The 13232-nt window shown below is 41.9% G+C and overlaps 1 pseudogene across 1 annotated transcript; it reads left to right on the forward strand.

Moving 5' to 3' along the window:
• Window positions 1-3305: 3305 nt before the first annotated feature.
• LOC113981039 lies at window positions 3306-8471 on the forward strand (annotated as a pseudogene). The gene is made up of 3 exons (XR_003538303.1): window positions 3306-3359; window positions 5519-5770; window positions 8238-8471. The product of XR_003538303.1 is annotated as a transmembrane emp24 domain-containing protein 7-like (transcript).
• The last annotated feature ends 4761 nt before the right edge of the window (window positions 8472-13232 follow it).

Consider the following 13232-nt stretch of genomic DNA (forward strand, 5'->3'; position numbering starts at 1 on the left):
TGGAAAGTCAGTAAGTTCACAAACTGGCAGGCGTCCCCGCCAAAAGGCAACGTTGTCCTTGATGTGAAGCTTGCTCCTCTCCAAGAAAGAGCTATCTGCTTTTATACAATTAACTGAGTGACCTCAACCTAGGCAGGAGTGGTCAGCACCGCCCAGCCAGAGGCTCTCCGTCACACCCCCTTGGTTATGTAAGTGCATCTCTTCTGCACACGCGTGGCTTTCCCTGCGCCTGCGTACTGCACTCAGGGGGGTCTTTTCCAAATGAGTCGGGGCGTCCTTCATCACTACAGTCTTCAATTTCTCCTTCAAGCGACCTTGGAGAACGATTAGCCAATCACAGAATACCAATTAAATATAGTTTATACAAGAACTCTCTTCAAGGACAAATTTCCCATTTTATCAGTACTTGTTTTCTCATAACTTGGCAGGGAAAGAACAAAACTTTCACAGGTGGCTGGGCCAAACACAGACCAAAAGTATCAGCATAATTAACCCCTGATACAGACTCGTAGGTTGAGATAAGGCAATTTACTAAAGCAGAAATGAAAGCACAAGCAAAGCGGAAAATAACAAGGTTTATTCTCTAGTTCCCATTAGCAAGCAATGTCTGGCCACATCCTGGGAAGCAAGGCTTTTAGCACGCATAACAGTTTCTCAGCAGGCAACCATTGTAAACAATGAATGGCCCCCCTTCCTCCTCCTTTCCTTAGCTTTTATATCTGAGCTGACGTCATATGGTCTGGAATATCCCTTTGGTTAGTTTGGGTCAGCTGGCCTGGTTGTGTCCCCTCCCAGGATCTTGCCCTTGATTGGGGAAGGAATGTTACAGTGCTGATGCTGTGCTCAGCAGTAGCCAAAACACTGATATGTTATCAACACCCTTCTAGCTACCAATGCAAAGCACAGCACTGTGAGGGTTGCTATGAGGAAATGAACTCCAGCTCAGCTAGACCCAATACACGCTGATAGGCCTGTAGTTTCCTGGATCCTCCCTCCGGCCCCTGTTATGGATGGGCATCATACCGGCCAACTTCCAATTATCTGGGACCTCTCCGGTTAGCCAGGACTGATGATAAATGATGGAGAGTGGCTTGGCAAGTTCTTCCGCCAGCTCCCTCATCACCCTAGGATGGATTCCATCTGGTCCCATCGACTTGTGAGGATCCAAGTGGCTCAGCAGGTCACTAACTGCTTCCTCCTGCATTACAGGGGGGTTATTCTGCTCCCTGTCCCTGTCTACTAGCTCAGGAGGCCAGTTGTCCTGAGGATGACCTGTCTTACTGTTTAAAACTGAGACAAAGAAGGTGTTAAGTATCTCAGCCTTTTCCTCATCTTTGGTAACTATATCCCCCCCCTCATGTCCAATAAAGAATGGAGGTTTTCCTTGCCCCTCCTTTTGCTATTAATGTATTTATAAAAACACTTTTTATTATCCTTTACAGAAGTGGCTCACTAATCCTCCCCACCCCTCGTGGGATGGGGAGAAGAATTGGAAAAAAAAGGAAAAATTCATGGGGTGAGATAAGAAAAGTTTAATAATTGAAACAAAGTAAAATATAATAATAATTTGTCATGGATTTATGTAATAGGGAGAGTTCGGGAGATACTGAAACTGAAACCATAACACCGTTGAAAGCTCAACAAAACAGATATTTATAACCAAGAGGTGGCCAACAAAACGAACAAACCCAAAAGAGAGGAAGGAGGATGAAAATAAGCCCTCGGTACGTCTCCCCCAATTACCCAGTTGTTTCTTATAAAGTTATCTTACTGACCCAGAATGCCTAGAATTACCCATAGCAGAAGCTGCATTCCCAGAGAGTCAGTAGGCTCACAAATTGGCAGGCGTACCCGTGAAAGGTAACGTTGTCCTTGATGTGAAGCTTGCTCCCCTCCAAAGAAGAGCTATCTGCTTTTATACAATTAATTGTTGACGTCTACCTGGGTAAGTGTGGCCAGCACCGCCCAGATAGAGGCCCTCAGTCCCACCCCCCGTTATGCAAGTAATATCTCTTCTGCGCATGCGTGGCTTTCCCTGCGCCTGCATACTGCACCTGGGGGGGTCTTTCTTAATTGGGTCGGTGGGTTTACTTCATCCTCATCCTCCTCAATCTCTCCTTCAAGTAACCTTGAAAGGCGATTAGCTAATCATAGAACACCAATTAAATATATTTATACAAGATTCTCCCTTCAAGGACAAAGTTCTGATTTTATCACTGTTTGTTTTCTCATAACTTGGCAGGGAAAGGATACACTCTCACAGGTGGCTGGACCAAACACAGACCAAAAGTATCAACGTCCCTGTATTAGGGAGGATTTGAGCATACTGAAATCTTGAAACCATGACACCACTGGAAGCTCAACAAAACTGATATTATTACCAAGAGGTGGTCAACAAAACGAACGAACCCAAAAAAGGAGGAAGGAAGAGAGAAATAAGCCCCCAGCACGATCTCCCCAGTCACCCAGTTGTTGCCCATAAAGTTATCTTACCGACCTAGCATGCCTATAATTATCCATAGCAGAAGCTGCATCCTTGGAAAGTCAGTAAGTTCACAAACTGGCAGGCGTCCCCGCCAAAAGGTAACGTTGTCCTTGATGTGAAGCTAGCTCCCCTCCAAGAAAGAACTATCTCCTTTTATACAATTAACTGAGTGACCTCAACCTAGGCCGGTGTTGCCAGCACCGCCCAGCCAGAGGCCCTGAGTCCCACCTCCCTGTTATGCAAGTAATATCTCTTCTGCGCACGCGTCACTTTCCCTGCGCTTGCGTACTGCACCTGCGGGGGTCTTTCTTAATTGAGTCAGTGGGTTTACTTCATCCTCCTCCTCCTCAATCTCTCCTTCAAGCGACCTTGGAGAACGATTAGCCAATTACAGAATACCAATTAAATATAGTTTATACAAGAACTCTCTTCAAGGACAAATTTCCCATTTTATCAGTGCTTGTTTTCTCATAACTTGGCAGGGAAAGAACAAAACTTTTACAGCTGGCTGGGCCAAACACAGACCAAAAGTATCAGTGTAATTAACCCCTGAAACAGTCCCTGATACAGTTTACTAGCTTTTCCCCCCCGGAACTGAAGATGGTTAGTTCCAGGTGATGCAGAGCCAATTGAAAGTTTTGGTAACGCCTCTGCGAACGACATATTTAAGAAAACGGAAGAGAAGCTTGTGGCACAGAAGAAATTGGAGCCAGGAGAGTAGCAGAGGGAGCTGCTGGGCCTGGGGGGCCGGGCACCGCGGCCCTGGCCTGGGGGCAGACATGGCACTGGAGTCAGGCCGGCGTGGGCTGGGGCGGCGACCATGACCCTGGGTCCGCGGCAGCTGCTAGCCTGGAGTAGGCAGCAGCAGCCGCAGGTGAGGGGGCGACTGAGGTCAGGACCGGGGCCCTGGCCGAGGCATGCAGCAGAGCGCAGAAGGAATTCCAGAGAGCGAGAGAAGAGATGCCTAGGGGCTTTTCAGTCGACCTCACCACCTCCCCCGCCATGGCGGGGAAGGGGCAGCGGCAGGCTGGCCGAGCCTCTGACTGAGCAGGTCAGCCTCCCGCAGCAGCTCAGAGCGAGGCAGTGGCAGGCCGACAGTGAGCAGCGAGCCCGGACTTCCTGCTGCACCCAACCCAGCCCAGGACGCCGGGGCAGAGGGAGCCGCAGCGAGCTGGGCGGGCCGAAGTGCGCCTGCTCCCGGGAGTGGAGCGGAGCAGAGCGGAGAGGAGGAGCACAGCCAGCACGGCTACCGCTGCCGCTCAAATTTGCAACTCAGAGAGAGAGAGAGAGAGAAGCCAAGCTGAAGCATTTTATTCTGGGTAGGACTTTAATGAAAACTATCGGGGTATAGAGACTGAGCCGAACCCCAGAACCTGCGACCCGGGGGAGGTGTGGACCCGACTTGGAGGGGTCCCCGGAGAACTTACTCCCCTGGGAGGGACCCCACATACAGGGGAAAGACTCAGAGCTTTAACTCCTCTGTAATCTGTGGTGAAGATCATGGTGAAGCAAGTTGTCCCCTTGCAGCCCATGAAGGACCATGAGGGGGTGCAGAGACCCCTTGCACCCCAATGAAGAGAGACTTTAGCTATTGCCCTGAGAGTTCTCCTCCTGCATTGATGCAGGGGGCTGAGTGGTGGATAAAACATGTGTTTAATACTGTATATTTTATTACTTTTTAGTTTCTATCCTGTTAGCAATAAATTTTGATATTATCCTCATGTCGAGTCTGTCTTGCCTGTGTGAACCCCTCCCAACTTTTAGCAATTTTGTGGGGGTTTGAAATCCGGCCAGAGTAAACCCACGACATAATTAAAAAAAAGGGGGGGGGAGAGAGAGAGCGGTGGTGGGGGTGAAACCCAAGAGAAACAAGTGATGCACAATATAATTGCTCACCACTTGTTGATCAATGCCCAAACAGTCCCCAGGCAGTAATCGATGGCTCCTGGCCAACTCCCCCCAGTATATACTGAGCATGACATTCTATGGTATGGAATATCCCTTTGGCCTGTTCTGGTCAGTTGTCTCAGCTATGCTCTCTCCCAGTTTCTTGTGCATCTGCTTGCTGGCAGAGCATGGGAAACTGAAAAGCCCTTGACTCAGGGTAAGCACTGCTGAGCAACGTCTAAAACATCAACATTATTCGCATATTGAATCCAAAACACAGAACTGTATCAGCTACTGGGAAGACAATTAACTCTATCCCAGACAAACCCAGGATAATATCCACCCCTTCTTTCATACCATTTATGTCATGCCAGGTCCCACACTTTCCAAAACCCCATCACCTTTCCTGTCTTTTGATATATATATACTCACAGATATAATTTCCCTAGTCTATGGACCATCCCTATAAAAGTCCGTTGAGTTAATTTAGTCCATGACCTTGGGCTCCATCTGTCATAACAGTTTTTCAGGGCAGGAAAGATGGTGTGTGGTGTTGGACTGATATACATTGAAGTCAGTTCTGATTCCATCACTGCTGCACTTCTCTGGTTTAATCAAAGTTGATTCTTCATTAATGTGGTAATCAAAAGGGAGTAGGGTTCAGATCCCCAAATCTGGAGTGGTGCAGATAGATGCTGTAAGGCACCCAGTGCAATGATGGGCATATAGCCACCATAGAAGTAATAATATACAGTGTTATATAGCAATTAACATCATAGAATTAACATTAATTAATAGTAAATTACTGATTTATTACAGTTGTGTCTTTGCCCCATCAAATTTCATCTGCTCTAGCCTTTGCTATAGTACCAGTATCTTAAAATGAAGTAACTAAAGCTTCCTTCGTAAACTGTTAGAAAACGTAGTTGACATTACATATCCTCAATTTGAAAGATCTTATTTTGAATTGTTCTGTGAGTCCTTCATAGGATGAGGATTTTTTTTTCAAACTTGCATTGAAAGATTCTTAAATTAATGCATTTTATTTTAAAACATTTGTCAGATCAAACAATTTGTAACGCTAGCTCGGGGTGCGCTAGTTGGATGTCTGTTCTGTTTAAGACGATTTCTTGGGGTTTTTTTCAGGTGATCACTGGAGGTCATTATGATGTTGACTGTCAGTTGGAAGGTCCTGATGGTGCTGTATTATACAAAGAGATGAAGAAACAATATGATAACTTCACATTTACTGCATCCAGAAATGGAACATACAAATTCTGCTTTAGCAATGAGTTCTCTACTTTCACACACAAAACTGTGTACTTTGATTTCCAGGTTGGAGAAGATCCACCACTGTTCCCTAGTGAGAACAGAGCAACTGCACTTAGGTAAAATATTGTTGTGTTTGACAGCAACTGTTAGGCGGAGGGAATGTTTTTCAAATTCAACTGCATTAGACATCTATATCGCTGTTGAAAATGAATGGACTGGAGCATCTTTAAAATAAACCCTGTTACTAAAAGTGAACCTTTTTTGAAAATTAGGACTTAAAGAATGCAGAGTTGAGGAGGAATTACCAAGTTTTTAAGTGGAAATTAGGGAAAATATACAGCAGCCTAGAGTTTAGGGGAATTTTTTATGCCATGGTTCTATGTGGAAATGTGGATTTTACAAAGTGTAAAATATCAGTGGATCAGGGTTTTCAAATTTCCTGAACTTTGGAGAAACTTTGAGAACAATTTGTTTTTATATTAAAATAGAGTCTTTTTTGAGGGAAAGACTTGAATGGTTGATCTCTTATGTAACTGTCACTTTTAAAATTGGAAGAGAATTCTAGCAAAATACACAGATGAACAAAATCAGTCATACTTAACTGGCTTCTAGATATGTCATTTATAAGACACTTAAGTGGCAAAGCAGTATTCTTGCTCCAGACTTATTTTCCTAATGTTTCTTTCTTTCTTCATAATTTTAGTTTTACACCACTTCTGCCCAAACTAAATCAGCCAACTTCACTTGGAACAGTAACTTCATGAATTCTAACATTCTTACACTATAATTGTTACCAAACTTTACTTTAAACAACCATTTTAATATGCTGGATGTGACCACTATTCTACTAGTTTGAACTCAATGGTAGAAATGCCACTTGCCAAATATCCATTTTGCTCACTTGAATTTACTCCATGTAAGTCTGCAGTGGCTAAAGACTTGTAATGAGTAGGTGACTTGCTGTGAATTCAGTTAGAATTTTTATCTCCTTCTGATCACCTTTCTCTTCTGCTTTATATTGTCTTTTGATTGTTGATTGTATAGCTCCCTTTCTCCCTGCACTTTCTTTAGTCTCCATTCTGTGCATTCTGTTATATGTTTGGGGGGTTTTGTGTATTAATGTGGGGGGATGGGATTGTTGCTTGGTGCTTTGGCACCAGTAGAGGGTATTGAGAACACAAAACATGCAGATTCTAGATCCAACATCTTTGCAGGTTATGGGAGAAGTTATAAGAAAAAGTTTATCACTGGGTTATAGCATACATAGTGCAAATCAGATCTTTGGGAAAGGGGAAGTTAACTTTCAAAGCAAAACACATCTTTGGTAAGTAGGTTCTCCATTGCAATTTTCTTGAGGCTTGTAGTATGACCAGATTTGGGCAGACTTTCACAGGGACTGTAAAAGGTAAACCCCCAAAACTAGACTTTATTTAAATTTAAGATCCCTGCTGCAGAGTAGGGGAGGGCTCTATAATTTAGCAGTGAAACAAATGGCAGAACTTAATGCATTAAATCTCTTCCTGAATTTTGTTTAGAAGACTATCTTGGACTTTTTTAGACACCTGTCCTGAAAGTCATGAACTTGAAAAGTTGATTTGACACAGATATAACTGACAGTGGGTTTTTATTAGGGTGTCAAACACTTTATAATAGATTATGCTTTTGATCTTCAGGAAATAATTATTTTTAGAGGGATAGCCAGTTGGTTAGTTGTTCTAAAACTTAAATATTTTGAAGATATTCATTAATTTCTTGATGGTCAAAAGACAATCATGGGTACTGACTCTTACTTTCAGAAGGTAAACCAAAAATGGAAGAGCTTTATGTGCATCTAGGTATTGGAAAGCCTGTAGTACATATATCGAAAAGGTTTAAGATTTTTCAGGTTAGAAAAGGGAATGTGATTTTTATGAAAGATGACACATTTAGTTGGGCAATTTGGTCTTGAGTGTTTATTATATAAATATGGTAGGGAGCATCCAGGAACATTGAAAGATAAGAGTTCTCTTTTATCTAATAACTTTTTACATATGTGACTAATAGAAGGGTCTCCTGCCAAAAGAACATATTGAAGTCAGCAACCTAGATTTCAGGCTTTTGTGAAACTGAAGTTTGGGTATTATGTGATGAAGAATCACAAACTTGTGAAATCTAAAAGTGTTTTAATATCTACTATGCAAATCTTAATGATATAAGAAACTTACTAGCTATCCAGGTCTGGAGAAAGATTTACTGCTTGTTTTACTGGTGTATGTGGAATTAGCAAATGTTGTATCACTGACATATTTCAATACAGTGTTTATATTTACTTTTGAACCCAAACATGCATGAATTTTAATATTCAGTTTCTGGCTCTTAGAGTGCATTACTTTGTATTACATCTGCAGTTTTGCACACTTTGGTTCTTAAGTCAGTCACATTCCTGTGTGTAAAACTTGATTGATATGTTAGATTTATAGCATTTCAGTCTGACAGTGGGTTGAGTTAATCTTTCATTTGTAAAGCTATGTGAATCCTAATTTTAAATATCAAATCACAGAACAAGCATTAGAAGGATTCTTAACTGAGCATGTGTATTTATTTGCTTCTCTAGATGGAGTCTGCGTGTGTTTCAATTCATGAAGCTCTGAAGTCTGTCATTGATTATCAGACTCATTTCCGGTTGAGAGAAGCACAAGGCCACAGCAGAGCAGAGGATTTAAACACAAGATTAGCCCATTGGTCAATAGGGGAGGCAATCATTCTTCTTGTAGTTAGTATTGGGCAGGTGTTTCTCCTCAAAAGCTTCTTCTCTGATAAAAGAACCACAACAACCCATGTTGCATAACTGGTAATGATAATGCTTCAGGTCATTGTGCTATTCACTTGTGAAATTACCAGTCTCCAATTAATTGTAAGTACAAGGAACTATATATATGAAACATCTAAATGTCTACCCCTCCTCATTGATTAAAATTGCAAAACATACCCCAAAAGTTATGAAAGGGACACCCAATTTGAAATATAGAGTAAACTTAATGTTTTATGATACTTGTATTAAATATCTGGCAATGACCAGCCTCTCTTTGGTTTTGCTGATTTTAATCCAAATTGGGTTTGACTTTACTGATATGATTACCCATCTGTGCTATAACACTTTAAAAGAATCCGCCAATCTAGACTCTGATGTGAAAGACAATACTCATGAAAATTTGATTTGACTTTCATTTTTGGGCTGAATGTATTGTATTATAAACAAGCTAATGTGAGGAACTGTAGTTGTGAGATGTATTGCACTGTTTTGATTTGCTGTAACCAAAAAAAAATCCAATTATATCCTTTGCTTATCTGTAAAACTGTTGCAAGCTTGATACTACGTAATGGTGCAAATTCTCCACCTGCCTGGTAAATCTCTACCTTCAAAACCTGCTAAATTTTATAATTGAGTGTATTTGCTTAAACATACTATTTTCTACATTAAAATATAATGCATTTCCTTTTTTACAATGTTTTACTAAACAACTTCTAAACTGACACTATTTAAGGAATGTGCTTTCTCTATTCAAAAATTTTAAATCTCCAAGTTGTTTTTAAAAACGCAATTAAATGGGGAATATTTTAACTTTGTTACTGAAGCTATGCAATCTCTGTACTTGTGCTGCTGCTTGTCACATTTAAGACCAGAGATTGTTTTTTATCAAGCACTACAGCACCAGCACCAGTTATATTGCATCCATTAGGCACATGCAAAGCTTTTAATTAAATTGTTTTCCTATTAAGAAGCCAATTTAATACTAATACGGCATTGTGTGAGTGCTGTGTACTTTATTTCCCTGTTTGGTGCACTGATACATTATGACCTTGTGCATGTAATTGCTACTCTTTTCTGTTAGTGGTCAAAAATGTTTTAAATGTTTTGTGGTATCTTTTTGGTAGATTTGTAGCTGCATTGCTTCCACTGCTCATGTCTTTAGTTCAGGTATTGTAATAAAATCTTGTTTTATTTGGATGTGGAAGATAGTAAATGTATTTACATAAAAATAGCTTTAATTGAGCTGGTCAAAATAAGGATAAACTTGTTCAGATGGTTCTGGAGGAATAAATGAACTTGGACCCATTTTTAAGTGCACACAAACAAAACTAAGATAAAAAAATTGAGTTACTAATTCTAATTAAAAAATACTCCACTTAAACTAGTTTTCAGCAAGCAGAGAAAGAATGCTAAATTCTCATTAATTGCCTATATTATTTTCCATGAAAAAATTGACAGGATTTACACATGCACTTGGACACTGAATAATCGATCTAAGATGACCTAAGATGATTTTAAAATGGTGTGGTAGTTAAAAAAAAATACTCCTTATCTGTGGGAAACGACTGGATGGTAGGCCTTGAATTCGAGCAGTTGCTGCTCTGAAGTTGCAGAAGAATGTAAACAACTTTAAGGAAGTGTTTGCTGCAATGCCGGACAGAGCAAGCGTGGTGCAGCCGAGACTGGGGGTCACCAATCAAGGTGTGTGTGTGTGGTGTCGCCAATGACAGTGTGCACAGTGTCCTCAGGTCACCAGTGACAGTGAGAGCAGTGTCTTCTGTGTCTCCAATGAGGGTATGTGGGGTGTCTCATGCTGGAGACTTTTGACCAATTATGTTGTAGCACGATAGTATACAAAAAGTATAAAAAGAAACATTTGAGAGCAATAAAGCAGCCATGTGCCTTTCCCTGCTATCGGAGTGCATTCCTTTCCGTCGACACTTATCTCTATTGTAAACTGATAAACTACCCTTTCAGAATTGAAAAAAACAACTTAAAGACTTCAAAAATTAGTTAAAAGGTCACAGGGGTAATAAAAAGCTTAATATTATATTCAGAATAATGTATAATGTCTTATTATCTTGTATTGAACTTGCAGTATTGCAGTTCCATTTTTGAGGTACAAGCTTCCCTGAAATTGTAACAGAATCTCAAAGATCAAAAAACAAAAACTAATGCTCTCTTTTTATGCCTGCACACAGTGTTCTTGATTGTACCTATATGCTTTATCCTTATGTTTCAGCAACTGATCTTCAGGGTTTTTTTTTCATTTCATTACACAAATGGTAATGAAGGGTAATTTATCTGACACTAGCAATTTAGGTGCTAGAGTCAGATAAAAACATGATATAATTTTTGTAGTATCCACTATAATCTTCTGATGCCTGAATATCACTTGTTGAGTAGCTTTAACCACAAAAAACCCATTTGTTTCAAAAACGGAAGTGATTTTCCACTAAGTCAGCTCTGTGTACTGTCAAAATTAGTAAACAATGGGGTAAACAAAGTATTATCTGACTGTCACATACATGTCTCTAATTTTTTTTTAAACACTTGAATTTGTTGAATGGGGTTGTTTAGCTCAATATTATTCCTGCTGAGGTTTAGCGGACTTGAATTTTGCATTGAAATTAGGCATGTGAACTAAACCTCTGGTATAATGCTGTATCATCTTCAGCAATAGCTTAAAAAGGCCTTTAATCTGGGGTTATGAAAAATATGCTACACATTTGAAAATTGTGTATATTTTTTAAAACAAGTGATTGGATAGGATATAATAAAACGCATACTACCACTTCAATACGGTGAAAAAATCACAAAGCATTTATCTTTTTTTCTTTTTTTTATTATTTTTTTTGCTAAAGCTGCATATATGAAAAGAATAGTTCAGTTAGTGGATGCAACTAAATTGCCCTGTGTTAAATGAGGTACAACTGTGTTTGAAGTTGTGAAAGGTTTCAACTATTTCTTTTGTGGTTTATGTTTGCATAATTTCTTTTCATGTCCTGAAATGTTAGTTGTTGTTTTAGTTTAAAGGGAGGGGGGGAAGTTTGAATGAGACAAAAAGACCCTGTGAATATTGTATGGGGAAATACAAATTAATCATAGAATGGTTTGGGTTGGAAGGGACCTTAAAAATCATCTAGCTCCAACCCCCCTGCTAGGGCAGGGAACCTTCTACTAGACCAGGTTATCCAGAGCCCCTTCCAGCCTGGCCTTGAACACTTCCTGGGATGGGGCATCCACAACCTCTCTGGGCAACCTGTTCCAGTACCTCATCACCCTCACAGTAGAGAATTTCTTCCCAATATCTAATCTAAACCTGCCCTCCTTCAGTTTAAAGTCATTCCCCCTTGTCTCATCACTGCATGTCCTTGTAAAAAGTCCCTCTCCAGCCTACTTGTAGGCCCACTTTAGGCGCTAGAAGGTGCTATAAGGTCTCCCCGGAGCCTTCTCTTCTCCAGGCTGAACAGTCCCAGCTCTCTCAGCCTGTCTTCATAGGAGAGGTGTTCCAGCCCTGCGATCATCTTGGTGGCCCTCCTCTGGACTTGTTCCAACAGGTCCACGTCTTTCTTGTGTTGGGGGCCCCAGAGCTGGATGCAGTACTCCAGGTGGGGTCTCACGAGACCAGAGTAGAGAGGGAGAATCACCTCCCTTGACCTGCTGGCTGTGCTGCTTTTGATGCAGCCCAGGATGTCGTTGGCTTCCTGGGCTGCAAGCACACATTGCCAAGACATGTTGAGCTTCTCGTCCATAAACACCCCCATGTCTTTCTCCCCAGGGCTAGTCTTGATCCATTCTCCACTCAGCCTGTACTTGTGCTTGGGATTGCCCCAACCCAGGTGCAGGACTGTTATAGGTTAGAAATTTAAGAAGAATTTTTCTTCCCCCTGCCCCCCCACTGTAGGAAAGATGGAGTTTTGAATGGAAAGGGGGAAGGGAGTTAATTAGCCTTACAAAGGCACTAGCTAGCCAGGCCGCATTCCTCGCTGATGGCCCATTCAGAGGCTGGGGGGAGAGTGGAGGAGTTTTGGGAGGGGGTGGGCTTACTCTGCTCGGAGAGGGGAGAGGAGCGGACGGCGAAGTTCGAAGTTCGCTCTCTGGGATGGAGACGGGGATCTGCATGCGGGCATTTGGAGAGAAGGTCTGGAAGTCTGTCTTTTCTGTCTTTTCGTCCTGGTGAGGCCAGACCACCAGACTCGGTCAGCTCACACACTGCCTTGTGACTCCAACCGGGACCTACTGGGTTTTCATCAGAGAGGTTTGTGCTTGCTGGGAGAGAAGGGAAGAGCCTTGGAACACTGTCATCTGGGAACCACAGTGAGTCCCGTAGGGGTGAACTGTTTTTTTTTTCCCTCTGCCCTTCTCCCATTGGGGGAGGGGTCTCCATTTTTTCCTTTCGGCTTCTCCCGCGATCCGAGACCACCCCCCAGACCCCCTCCTCACGTGGTGACCGCCAGAGCCCAACAGCGCCCCCTGCAGGTCACCACAGAGAACCGCAGGCCCTACACCTCCAGTGATCCAACAGTGCCCCCTCCAGGCCAACACAGAGAACTGCAGGTTCTGCACCTCCAGCGACCCAACAGCTCCCCCTGCAGGCCACAATTAGGACTGCACTAAAGGACAGAGAAGTATTCATTCAGACTTTTTTTTGGTTTTTTGGTTTTTTTTTCCTAGGACTACTGTCTAGGTTTTTTTGTGTTCTGTTACTGTTTTTGCCAACATATATAGATCTTTTAATAAAGGGTTGTTATTTCTTCTGGTTTTTTCCACATTTCCTCTATTAAAGCCCCTTAA

The sequence above is a fragment of the Neopelma chrysocephalum genome, unplaced genomic scaffold, assembly GCF_003984885.1.
Source record: "Neopelma chrysocephalum unplaced genomic scaffold, ASM398488v2 Primary Assembly neopelma1_95895, whole genome shotgun sequence".
NCBI lineage: Eukaryota > Metazoa > Chordata > Aves > Passeriformes > Pipridae > Neopelma > Neopelma chrysocephalum.